The sequence below is a fragment of the Syngnathus scovelli genome, unplaced genomic scaffold (assembly GCF_024217435.2).
Source record: "Syngnathus scovelli strain Florida unplaced genomic scaffold, RoL_Ssco_1.2 HiC_scaffold_30, whole genome shotgun sequence".
NCBI lineage: Eukaryota > Metazoa > Chordata > Actinopteri > Syngnathiformes > Syngnathidae > Syngnathus > Syngnathus scovelli.
The window spans coordinates 776,682-791,251 of NW_026061392.1; the positions used below are offsets into that span (position 1 = coordinate 776,682).

At 49.6% G+C, this 14,570-nt stretch overlaps 1 pseudogene; it reads left to right on the plus strand.

Annotated features, from left to right (window-relative positions):
• Positions 1-6,528: 6,528 nt before the first annotated feature.
• On the plus strand, positions 6,529-13,861 carry LOC125966015 (janus kinase and microtubule-interacting protein 3-like; annotated as a pseudogene).
• The last annotated feature ends 709 nt before the right edge of the window (positions 13,862-14,570 follow it).

Consider the following 14,570-nt stretch of genomic DNA (forward strand, 5'->3'; position numbering starts at 1 on the left):
TGAGTGTGGGCACTCTCAAGTTAACATATATGATTATACTGCCTAATCTGTTACAGAGTATGTTGTTGCCAAGTAATGTAGAATAGATCCAAAGTAGTAATCCAGAATAGTTTTGAAGAGGCCATTAGAATAATAAACAAATCTGATTACCTTGAACATAATAACAAGCTAAGTGTTTAATATGTCCTATGAAGTCGAAATTGGGCACCGTCATGTGGTGAAATTTGGAATTGCATCACATCCAATTTTGCCTGGGAACAAACAGATTAAATAAATCTTAGTTTTGAATAAGCCACTCCTTCTCAAACAAGTAAACTCTGCCCATTTCGCGCAGTAGATGTTCTGTTAATATCTAGTATTTATACAAAGTCATAATTTAAATTGCTTTCAACCTTCATTCATCGGTTCAACCAACATTACTCGCTCTTACTACCAACTTGTATTGATTTAACTAAGCGTTTAATACTTCCTATCAGGTCTCAAGGCAAGATTTGGCAAAATACAGTTTCAGCAAATCCAATTTTGCCAGGGAACAAAAATAGATTAAATAAACTAAATAAGTCTTCTTCCCAATAAATAAATCAGAAAAGTCTGTCTTGTAACCAGTCCTCTTCAAACAAGTAAAGTCTGCCCATTTTGTGCCGTAGATTTTGTGTCCATGCCTAGTATTTAAACAAAATCATAATTTAAACGACTTCTTGCCTTCATTCACTTTGGAAATTTGGAATTGCAGCAAATCGAATTTTGCCAGGGAACAAAAATAGATCAATTAAACTAAGTCTTCTTCCCATTAAATAAATTAAAAAAGTCTGTCTTGTAACCAGTCCTTTTCAAACAAGTAAAGTCTGCCCATTTTGTGCCGTCGATTTTGTGTTAATGCCTAGTATTTATACAAAATCATAATTTAAAGGACTTCATTCCTTCATTCACTTTGGAAATTTGGAATTGCAGCACATCAAATTTTGCCTGGGAAGAAAAGTAGATTAAATAAATTTAATAAGTCTTACTACTTCCCATTAAATAAATTAAATACGTCTTACTTGTTCCCACTCCTTTTCAAAACAGTAGTTTAAAACGAGGGCCCTTCACTCAACCTTTAACCCTATTTATTCACCTTCTAGGCTAAGTGTTAAAGGCTAAGTGTTAAAGGCTAAGTGTTAAAGGCTAAGTGTTAAAGGCTAAGTGTTAAAGGCTAAGTGTTAGAGGCTAAGTGCCAGAGGCTAGGCGCCAGAGGCGAGTTTTTGTGGGCTGAAGTTTTAGTGGGGTTAGTGTGAATACAATCCAAAAGAATACAACAGAATACAATACAATAGAATATAATACATAGATTAAATTCAATAGCTCTTACTACTTCCCATTAAATAAATTAAATACGTCTTACTTGTTCCCAATCCTTTTCAAAAAAGTAGTTTAAAACGAGGGCCCTTCACTCAACCTTTAACCTCAACCCCGCACGTCACATTGTGTTGTATCTGTGAATGTTGGTTGTGGCCAAATGATAGTTTTCTTTCATTCGTTTAGGTTCCACGGTGTTTGTTGGCTATGTTTTCCACTGTCAGAAGGATGAAAATACAAAGTACAACGCTTGGACGTGGGCGAAGACGTCACCGGTGAGTCCTTCCTTCCTATTTATTTACCTTCTAGATGCTAGAGGCTAAGTGTTAGAGGCTAAGTGTTAGAGGCTAAGTGTTAAAGGCAACACAATACGAACAACACAACACAATACGAACAACTCAACACAATATGAACAACACAATATGAACAACACAACACAATACGAACAACACAACACAATACGAACAACACAACACAATACGAACAACACAACACATTACGAACAACACAACACAATACGAACAACACAACGATACTGCACTGAACAACACGATACCGCACTGAGAAACACGATACCGCACTGAACAACACGATACCGCACTGAACAACACCATGCCGCACTGAACACCATCCCGCACTGAACAACACCATGCCGCACTAAACAACACCATGCCGCACTGAACAACACCATGCCTCACTGAACGACACCATGCCGCACTGAAAGACACCATGCCGCACTGAACGACACCATGCCGCACTGAAAGACACCATCCCGCACTGAACACCATGCCGCACTGAACAACACCATCCTGCACTGAACAACACCATCCCGCACTGAACAACACCATGCCGCACTGAACAACATTATGCCGCACTGAACAACATTATGCCTCACTGAACATTATGCCGCACTGAACAACACCATGCCGCACTGAACAACACCATGCCGCACTGAACAACACCATGCCGCACTGAACAACACCATGCCGCACTGAACAACACCATGCCGCACTGAACAACACCATGCCGCACTGAACAACATTATGCCGCACTGAACAACACCATGCCGCACTGAACAACACCATCCTGCACTGAACAACACCATTCCGCATTGAACACCATGCCGCACTGAACAACACCATCCCGCACTGAACAACACCATCCCGCACTGAACAACATTATGCCGCACTGAACAACATTATGCCGCACTGAACAACACCATGCCGCACTGAACAACACCATGCCGCACTGAACAACATTATAACGCACTGAACAACACCATCCCGCACTGAACAACACCATGGCGCACTAAACAACATTATGCCGCACTGAACAACATTATGCCGAAATGAACAACACCATGCCGCACTAAACAACACCATGCCGCACTGAACAACACCATGCCGCACTGAACAACACCATGCCGCACTGAACAACACGATCCCGCATTGAACACCATCCCGCACTGAACAACACCATGCCGCACTGAACAACACCATGCCGCACTGAACAACACCATGCCGCACTGAACAACACCATGCCGCACTGAACAACACCATTCCGCACTGAACAACACCATGCCGCACTGAACAACATTATGCTGCACTGAACAACACCATGCCGCACTGAACAACAACATGCCGCACTGAAAAACATTATGCCGCACTGAACAACACCATGCCGCACTGAACAACACCATCCCGAACTGAACAACACCATGCCGCATTGAACAACACCATGCCGCACTGAACAACACCATCCCGCACTGAACAACACCATCCCGCACTGAACAACACCATGCCGCACTGAACAACACCATGCCGCACTGAACAACACCATGCCGCAATGAACAACACCATCCCGCACTGAACAACATTATGCCGCACTGAACAACATTATGCCACACTGAACAACATTATGCCGCACTGAACAACATTATGCCGCACTGAACAACATTATGCCGCACTGAACAACACTATGCCGCACTGAACAACACCATGCCGCACTGAACAACACCATGCCGCACTGAACAACACCATGCCGCACTGAACAACACCATGCCGCACTGAACAACACGATCCCGCATTGAACAACACCATGCCGCACTGAACAACACCATCCCGCACTGAACAACACCATCCCGCACTGAACAACACCATGCCGCACTGAACAACATTATGGCGCACTGAACAACATTATGCCGCACTGAACAACACCATGCCACACTGAACAACACCATGCCGCACTGAACAACACCATGCCGCACTGAACAACACCATGCCGCACTGAACAACACCATCCCGCACTGAACAACACCATGCCGCACTGAGCAACACCATGCCGCACTGAACAACACCATCCCGCACTGAACAACACCATGCCGCACTGAACAACACCATTCCGCACTGAACAACACCATGCCGCACTGAACAACATTACGCTGCACTGAACAACACCATGCCGCACTGAACAACACCATGCCGCACTGAACAACACCATGCCGCATTGAACAACACCATGCCGCATTGAACAACACCATGCCGCACTGAACAACACCATCCTGCACTGAACAACACCATGCCGCATTGAACAACACCATGCCGCACTGAACAACACCATCCTGCACTGAACAACACCATCCCGCACTGAACAACACCATCCCGCATTGAACAACACCATCCTGCACTGAACAACACCATGCCGCACTGAACAACACCATGCCGCACTGAACAACACCATTCCGCACTGAACAACACCATGCCGCACTGAACAACACCATCCTGCACTGAACAACACCATCCCGCACTGAACAACACCATGCCGCATTGAACAACACCATCCTGCACTGAACAACACCATCCTGCACTGAACAACACCATGCCGCACTGAACAACACCATGCCGCACTGAACAACACCATGCCGCACTGAACAACACCATGCCGCACTGAACAACACCATGCCGCACTGAACAACATTATGCCGCACTGAACAACATTATGTCGCACTGAACAACACCATGCCGCACTGAACAACACCATGCTGCACTGAACAACATTATGCCGCACTGAAAAACACCATGCCGCACTGAACAACACCATCCCGCACTGAACAACACCATGCCGCATTGAACAACACCATGCCGCACTGAACAACACCATGCTGCACTGAACAACACCATGCTGCACTGAACAACACGATCCTGCATTGAACAACACCATGCCGCACTGAACAACACCATCCTGCACTGAACAACACCATCCTGCACTGAACAACACCACCCCGTACTGAACAACACAATCCCGCATTGAACAACACCATCCCACACTGAACAACACCATGCCGCACTGAACAACACCATTCCGCACTGAACAACACCATGCCGCACTGAACAACACCATGCCGCACTGAACAACACCATGCCGCACTGAACAACACCATGCCGCATTGAACAACACCATGCCGCACTGAACAACACCATCCTGCACTGAACAACACCATCCCGCACTGAACAACACCATGCCGCATTGAACAACACCATGCCGCACTGAACAACACCATCCTGCACTGAACAACACCATCCCGCACTGAACAACACCATGCCGCACTGAACAACATTATGGCTTACTGAACAACATTATGCCGCACTGAACAACACCATGCCGCACTGAACAACACCATGCCGCACTGAACAACACCATGCCGCACTGAACAACATTATGCCGCACTGAACAACACCATGCCGCACTGAACAACACCATGCCGCACTGAACAACACCATGCCGCACTGAACAACACCATGCCGCACTGAACAACACAACGTCGCACTGAACAACACGACGCCGCACAGAACAACACGACGCCGCACAGAATAACACAATACCGCACAGAACAACACAATACCACACAAACAGTTTTAGATAATATTACGTCGCAGTCATGTCACGCGGACATGACGTCAATAGGCGGAACTCACGGCAAAATTATAATCCGTGGGCGTGGCTTGCAACAGGAAGTAGGAAAGCGGCAATTCTGGCAAACAAGACACAGCGGTTAGTAACACGATGACTTACAAGGCAAATATTTTTGTTTTCAGCTTGCAACTTGACCGTCTAGAGCGTACAAGGTAATTACAACTGTTTTTTTTTAGCCCTGAAAAGCGAGGGAGTGTGGCGTTTGGGAGGAATGTCGAACTCGGCGTCTGCTTCCAGCCACAGACGCCAAATTTCGACGATTATTTCGACTGGTCAACGGTTGTAAATTATTGCGTTGACTAAAAACTTTATTTAACTCTACTCTTAACTTTGCCGTTTCAGATATGCGGGTATTACACCGCGGAAATGACGTCAATAGGCTGAACTCTCGCCAAAATTCAAATCTGTGGGCGCAATGGCCTTGAGCGAGACACCGGATACAAACACGACGATTATCAACAGAAATATCTTTATTTTCTGCTTGCAAGTGGACCGTCTAGAGCGTACACGGTAAGTACAACTCATTGTGTTTAAAAAGATTTACGTTTGTGTAGTTTGCGTTGCGTTGTATCTGTGAATGTTGGTTGAGGCTAAATGTTAATGTTTAATTTCATTCCTTTAGGTTCCACGGTGTTTGTTGGCTGTATGTTTTCCACTGCAAGAAGAGGCTCGTATCATTGACCAGCTACCAGGAGCTACAATGGTGAGTACCCCTTTCGTCTTCCATTTATGTTAAACACTTCCTATTTCATGTCTAACAGTACTCGATTTAACAAATAACCATAAATAAATACAGTGTGGGCAGTCACGTTAACATATGTGATTATCCTGCCTAATATGTCTATCACAAATATGTCACTAATCACTAATATGTTTATTTGTTTATCACAACACCTTTGGACCTTCAGCAATCGATTATTTCCCTTCATCTACATAGAGACAGAACGATGGTGTCTTAAACATCTCATTCATTTCACCAAATAACTTCACGCAGGTGGATAACGGCCGTCTCGGTCACGCTATGTTGCGTGATGCAGTTTTGAAGAACCAAATGCATTTATTCAATGAATAAGTCAAGCTAGTTCTATGTTTATGATGTTGTAAGTTACGGTACCGATTGAAGTTGAGTTCGAAGCCAGTGGAAAACAGCGCTGCGTTTGTGCTCTCCAGGTACAAATGTTGTGATCTCTGACTGACGACCGGGCGAGACTCGAGTAAGAGATGTCCAAACGAGCTCCGGCAGGGCGGGCCAAGGCGGAGCGAACGGACGCCCTTCAGGCCGCCAATGACGAGCTGAGAACCAAACTGATGGACGTCCAGTTAGAACTTCAGCAGGAGAAGAACAAGGTGAAAACCTCAACAGACAGACACTGCCTGCCTCCCTGCCTGCCTCCCTCCCTCCCAGTTTTCCCGATGTAGATTAGACATGCGTGTGCCATGACTGTGTCAGCCTACATCAACAAATGCACCGAGGACGTCAGCACCACTAAGAATATCATCACCCGGGGCAACCAACGACCCTGGATGACTGAGGAGGTACGTCAAACGCTACGAGCGCGGAACTCTGCCTTCAAGTCTGGCGACAAGGAGACACTGAGGACAGCGAGAGCCAACTTGAACCGTGCCATCAGGATAGCGAAGCGAGACCGCAGTCGAAAATTTCAGGATCGTTTCCACGACGTCAAAAACATCAGGAGTACGTATGTGGCAAGGCATACGGGCGATTACAGACGACAACTCACCCTCCCCCCCCCCCGGTGGGTGTAGTTGATGCTGACTTTCTAAATGGTCTAAATAACTTCTTTGGGAGGTTCGAGGCACTAAACGGCACTCCAGCAGTTAAAACTGTCCCCCATCAGGAAGAGGAGGTACTCTGCCTTGACTCCGCCGATGTGTTGAAGACCCTGAGGAGAGTCAACCCTTGTAAGGCCCCTGGCCCGGACAACATTCCTGGGCGTGTGTTCAGGGAATGTGCAAGTCATCTGGCTGGGGTCATCACAGACATTTTTAACACCTCGCTGGGCCAAGCCACAGTGCCGGCGTGCTTTAAGACTGCCTCCATCATTCCGGTGCCGAAGAAACCTCAAATCACCTCATTTAATGATTACCGGCCTGTTGCACTGACTCCGGTTATGATGAAGTGCTTCGAAAGGCTGCTTAAAGGTCACATCGTTTCCAGACTCCCCCTATTATTTGACCCGTTCCAGTTTGCCGACCGGCAAAACCGCTCCACTCAGGAAGCCATCTCCTCCGTTCTTCACCTGAGCCTGGCTCACCTGGAGGAGAAGAACACCCATGTGCGGAGGCTGTTCCTGGACTTCAGCTCAGCGTTTAACACCATCATCCCACAGCATCTGGTAGGAAAATTGGAACACCTGGGCTTCAACACCCCCCTTCGCAACTGGCTGCTAGACTTCCTCACCAACAGACCTCAGTCAGTCCGGGTCGGACAGAACACCTCTGATGTCATCACCCTCAGCACAGGCTCCCTTCAGGGCTGCGTCCTGAGCCCCCTGCTGTGCACCCTGATGACACACGACTGCGTCCTCAGGTTCACCACCAATCACATCGTGAAGTCAGCAGACGACACAACGGTGGTGGGGCTCATCAGAGACAACAACGACCTGGACTACAGAGAGGAGGTGGAGCAGCTGGTGGGCTGGTGCAGAGAAAACAGCCTGATCCTGAATGAGGAGAAGATGAAGGAGATCATCGTCGACTTCAGGAAAAAACAGCCTCACCACGCTCCACTGATCATCAACAGCTCAGCTGTGGAGGTGGTCAGCAGCACCAAATTCCTGGGGGTCCACATCACAGAAGACCTCACCTGGACTATGAACACTACGGCACTGGTCAAGAGGGCACAGAAGCGCTTGTACTTCCTGCGGAGGATGAGGAGAGCCCACCTGCCCCCACCCATCATGAGGACGTTCTACAGGAGCACCATAGAGAGCATTCTGACAAGCTGTCTCTCTGTGTGGTGTGGAGGCTGCACCGCCTCCGATTGGAAGAACGTGAGGAGAGTGGTGAGGACAGCAGAGAGGATCATAGGGGCTCCTCTTCCCTCCATTCAGGACATTTCATCATTTCATTCATCTTTATACTTATTTTTAATATATATATATATATATATATATATATATATATATATATAGTATATGTATATATATATATATATATTTTCATAGGATATGTTACTTCTATTCAACTGCAATATCACTACTTTGTTGTAAGACGTATGCAACGGAATTTCGTTTTGTATGCACCATGTGCAGACAAGATGACAATAAAGTTTGTCTAAGTCTAAGTCTAAGTCATGTCAGGTCAGCTGTCTGGAGAGAGAGAGAAGTCAGGACCTGCGGGCGGAGCACCACCGTGCCACCGCCGCCATGACGGAACTCAAAAGCAAACTCCATGAGGAGAAGCAGAAAGAGTTAGCCATTACCAGGGAGACATTACTGCGGCAGCATGAAATGGAGCTGATGAGAGTGATCAAAATCAAAGATGGAGAGATCCAGCGACTGAATGCCTTGGTCCTCAGCCTGAGGGACGGCTCCATGGACAAGGTGATCCGCTCTATCCGTGTCTGACTATCCGCACGCCACGTCGGGCTTCGATGCGGCCGCTACCGTATTGTGTAGCTTGTCCCCAGTAAGCGTCGCGGCGCTCCGTTGCGGTCTCAACGGCCCGGTGTGGCGCAATGTCTGCTCAGGTGAGGAGGGGGGGCGCTTTGCTGGCGGAGGTGGAGGAGACGCGGCGGTGTCGGGAGACCGAGCGGTGTCGCCTCCACCAGGAGCGCGGAAGAAGCCCTGGCAGCGGCCCAGCAGGCCTGGCAGTCCCGAGCGGCCGAGCTCCGATCGGCTCATCACCAGCATCGGGAGGAGATGAGCCGAACCAAGAGAGTCTGCGAGAGGGAGATCCGCCGACTGGTAGGACTGATCAGATGCGCGGTGCGTGGCTATGTTCCCAATTTCGTTGTATACCTGCAGTGCAATGACACCTAAGGCATTCTATTCTATTCTATTTCACAAGAAGAAAATGTCCGGTTGCTCGCTTCGCTTTTGTCACAGCAAAGGTGTTCTAGTCGATTCAAGAAAAAAATTGGCCGGTTGCTCTCTTTGTTTTTGTCACAATTCTGGCAAATGAGTTTGCCCGCCTGCCTGAGCGCTCCCCGTTTGTACATCCAGACGGATGAGATCAAGCTGAAAGACAGAGCGGTTAGTGTTTTGGATGAAGCCCTGGGGCCGGCCACGTCCACCGCCTTCAGCTGCAGACTCAGGCTGCCGAGCAGCAGATCGCTGCCCTGAGGGATTCCCAAAGGGCGGGCCTAAACTACCCTGGAAGTGGGGTCAACGCCGCTACTAGCAATCCTCTTCATTGCATAAGCCACCTCATCACACACTTGCAGTACGCATGACTTAGTTCGTTGCTGGAGGAAGGTAGCACAAAAACAGTTTTGAACTTTGAACGAGTGCTTGTGTGTGTGTGTTGCGGGGCGTTTTCAGTCTCAGGAGGCTCGGGACACGCGACGGTTTCATCTGAAAATCGCTGAGCTCAGCGCAGTCATCAGGAAACTGGAGGATCGAAACGCCCTGCTTTCTGAAGAGCGCAATGAACTGGTAATTTATTGACGGCACGCTTGAAGGTTTGCGCTACGTTTGATGCGCGCCATCCAGCGAGGCACCCATTGCGCTTGCTTATTAGTTGAGCGGCGCGGCGAGTCGGTTGCCTGGTAGATGTCTTTTATTGGGAGCCAAAGCCACGATTCCGTTCAAACCGATGCAAAAGGAATGGATACGTTCTGGCCCGCGTGTTGTGCGTCTTTCACATCCCGCACTTCATGCTTGCAGCTAAAGCGACTGAGAGAAACAGAAAGCCAGTTTCTGCCACTCCTGTACAAAAACAAACGCCTGAGCAGGAAGAATGAAGAACTCTCGCTGGTGCTGTGTCGCCTTGAAAACAAAGTGCGCTTTGTCACCCAGGAGAACGAGGAGATGGCAAGCTTGGTAAGTCGACGCGGACAACGGCGGCGTGCCAACAGAGTCCACTGCATTTGTGTTCCACAGAGAAGGCCTAGTTCGCTCAATGACCTGGACCGCGGTTGCGGCCAGCAGGACGGTGAAATGGAGTTCCTTCAAGTTGTGGAGCAGCGGCACATCATCGACGACTTGTCCAAGGTCTTCAGGCAGGCGACTCGGTGCACGTACGGCAGCGCCGCGCTCGCTCGCTGTCGCCAGGAAACCTTTTCCGTCCAAAGCTTGGCCGGCGGCCGCCATCCAAAAAATTGGCCCCTTAAATTCCGACCTTTCAAGCAGGAGCATTGTGCGCACGCGTTTGAACACGCTTTAGACTTGTTTTGCCGTTTTCAGCAGCTCAAAGCTCCCGTTTTGTCAGCGCCTTTGCCACTCGCTGTGCGCTGAAAACGACGGACTTGCCCGGCTGCTCAGCCCGTCAACCATGAGCCGCGAGCGCGACGTCATTGTCCGTAGGCAGCTAGTGGCAAAATGCACCCTGTTAGAGTTGCGCTCGCTCCAACTTATTTTGCAAGAACCACACGGGAGACAAGTAAGTTCTTTTGGACACCTGCAGGTGGAGAGTCCATCCGTTGTACGAATGAAGTCTGACTCTCGGCTCCTGCACGAGCATTTTAATTAAGAGAAACAGGGTGGGTGTAAGAGTGGATTGAATAGAGGAAGCCCTTGACCTCTAGTCAAAACATAGCAAGGGGTGTTTTACGACTTTGTGTAGGAAGGGATAAGCGATAGGGATAAATAAGGGATAAATAATATTATTTATTACAGGTCGCAGTCAAAGTCAAAGCAACACAATGATACGATAAAGATAATCTGGAAAACCCTGACACACCCTGTAGTTGTCACTTTTGGAAAAGACGAGCGTCCCTCCAATCATCGCCGGTGACGTGTTTTTCAGGCTCTGGAGACAGGAGCTCATGTCAGAAATGTCATTGTGAGTCGCGTTTGTTTCTGCGCCGGAGCCGTTCGTTCCCTTTGCATCCAAAGAATCTCAAAGGCGGATTATTTGTGTCGACAGGAGAGAGATTTGCTGCTACGATACCGACGTCGAGAATCTCTGAGGAGGAACAAAGCGTGAGGTCCTGCAAGGTGAGTCTGTTTGTTTGCGGCTGCTTGGTGTTGCGCAAGATGAAATGGCCTTTTTCTCGCTATCGTTCCTCTCGTCGATTCATCGTGAGGTGTCGCTTCAGTTTGTTCAGAGAGATGTTTGCTTCCGCGCCCGCAGGTCATCGAAACATTTTACGGCTACGACGAAGACGTGTTGGTGGACTCGGACGGATCGTCCTTGTCTTTTCACACCGACAGAACCCCCGACACGGAACCCGAAGAGGTAGCCCGCCATTTCTGCCAGCGTATTGGCACCAAACATTCCTCTTCAGCCTGGAATCGGACTCGTCTTTGCGTCGCGGGTGCTTTGTCGCCGGTCTGACTGATTCTGGTACTAGTGCTGTGTTGCATTGGTGTGTGCATGAAGAGGCGGAGCTTCGCTACCGCCAGCTGACGCAAGAATATCAAGCGCTGCAACGAGCCTACGCTCTGCTAGCCCAGACCAGCGAAGGGGACTACGACGCCGAGAAGGAGATCAAGGTGGCGCCCCTTCCCGCAACCCCCGGCCGGGTCGCAGCCTCCCCGTTCTCACCCAGCCTCGGGTGTTCTCTGGTCTGAAAGGAGGAGGAGGAGCCTCCCTCCTCCTCCTTTCAGACCAGAGAAAAGCTGATGGTAGAAATGGGTCACTATCAAAGCAGAGTAGCAGATCTGGAGTCAGCGCTGAAGCAACAAGGACAGGTAAGCTCATCAATGAGCACACCTTTTTCTCAGACAAAATAGCTACATTCTTCAGTCACTCATCCGTCTGGCATTACTGGACCAACCCCCCCCCCCCCCCCCCCCCGAACGTGGCTGGGAAAATGCGGAGAAAAGCAAATGTCATTTTCCAGTCAACCAAAGAATTTGTGGATGAAAATGACACAACATTCCAAAGCTGTCCACGCGTTTGTCTCTTCTAGAATGTCAAGTGGGTGGAGGAGAAGCAGCTGCTGCGTCAGAGCAATCAGCAGTTGGCCGAAAAGGTGACGGAAAGAAAGGCGCTGGGCGGAGTCGCTTGGCGTCACACCCGTCGGGAAGCCCCGCAGATGAGGTCTGACTGTCTTTTCAGGTCAGGCGGATGGAGGCGGAAGAAGCGCGTCTGAAAGAGCACATCCAGGATATCCGAGACCAAAACGAACTGCTTGAGTTCCGCATCCTGGAGCTGGAGGTGGGAAGACTCGCACAAGCGTGTTGAGGCCAGAGATGTGACGGACGGACGGACGGACGGACGGACGGATGCATGCCTCTGCCTTTCAGGAGAGGGAGTGGCGCTCCCCCGTCTTGAAGTTTCTGCAAGTCCGTTTCCCAGACGGCCTCAGCCCTTTGCAGATCTACTGCGAGGCCGAGGGCGTGAGCGTACGTAAGGCGTCCCTCGCAACCCTAACCTTAACCCGAGGTCCCAGAACACCTTACATTGCTCCTTGCGCCTTTCCCCCGGACATCGTCATCAGTGATCTGATGAAGAAGCTGGACATCCTGGGCTATAACGCCGTAAGTGTATGTCGAACTCCTTATGTTCGCACTCCACGAGACTCGGCGGCTCAAATGTGACTTTTGGAAGGCTTTGCGCTGAAAGAAGCTTGTTGACGCTGTGCCTTTGGGCTCTTGCAGAATCTCACCAACGAGGAGCAGGTGGTCGTGATTCACGCCAGGACCCTTCTCACCCTAGCCGAGAAGGTAACGCGCACGTCCACGCACGCTCTCGCATTCTGCTTATGTGACAGCAGCCTTTCCTCAGTGGTTAGAATACATCAAAGTGACCAAGTCAGCACTTCAACAGAAGATGTTGGACATTGAGAGTGAGAAGGTAGACAGACACGCGACATCAGCCAAGGGGAACTCCGGCAATGTGCCCCAACAATTCTGACCTTGAGCTGTGCTAGGATATGTTCTGCAAGCAGAAGGGCTACCTGGATGAAGAGTTGGACTTCAGGAAGTGTTCCATGGACCAGGCTCATAAGGTAAGCCGCCCTCAAATCTCCCGCCGGACCACTGATGGACGAGGATTGCGGCCCAGAGGATCCTGGAGCTGGAGGCCATGTTGTACGAGGCGCTACCGCAGCGGGACTGCCCCGCCACGGACGGCGAAAAAGCCAGCCACGCTGGCGTGAATGACGTGCTGACGGCGGATCAGAGAGAAGAGCTTAGGAGCGCCGTGGACCAATGGAAGCGAGCCCTGATGTGCGAGTTGAGGGAGCGCGACGCTTGCATCCTCCAAGAGAGAATGGATCTGCTGCACAGCGCGCAACAGGTAAGGGCCCAAAGCCAGCCCGGCACTTACTTGCACGCTTACTGGCTTTTGAATGCCACTTTCCATTTGTCCGTCCTAGAGGAACAAAGAGCTGAAAGAATTCATCGAAGCTCAGAAGAGACAAATCAAACAATTGGAGGAGAAGTTTCTGTTTCTCTTTCTATTCTTCTCCTTGGCCTTCATTCTGTGGCCCTAACACCAGCTGGTGAGTGAGCTCCAGCGGCACCGCACTCGACACCTCCGATACACTGCCAGCCGGTCTCAGACGTTGGCAGACGCTCCGATGCCAACGTATACCCCCCGCCACGGTGACAGAGGCACCGCGTCACACCGGCGCTCATCCAATCAGAAGGCAGGAAAAGCAAATTCACATGCAGGGCACTTTTGAACCAGAAGAGAGCGCCACAAAAAACGGTTGTTGCCCCAAACGCGCACTAAAAAGGGTCAGAATAACAAGAGTCCCACTGGCCAGCCGGGGCCACCCGTCCAGCTGTTTCTTCAGGGGGGAAAAAAATTGGAGTCACCGGTGAGTACATTTTGCATTTAGCTCTGCTTTTCTGCTTCTGTCTTCAAGTGTGTGGCATCCTGCGATCAAAGATTCAGCCAACCCCAAAGCGGTTGACCTCAACGTCCCACCACCATGCCTACCAGAGCAGGTGACGTGATGCTTTGGACATCCTTCCGTCTCAGATGCCCAAAAGTACTCTTTGCCACATCTGCGGCAATACGGTGTCTTTTCAAAGGTGCAAATAAATCCAGCGTGGGCGGAACACGCACGTCTTCGGTTTTTCCCGCTTTGTTTGTGTGACAGCTGTTGTGAAAATTTTATACAAATAAAGTTGTATAGTACAGGTTTGGCCAAGCCGCAACTCCCGAACCGCATGCGGCTCTTT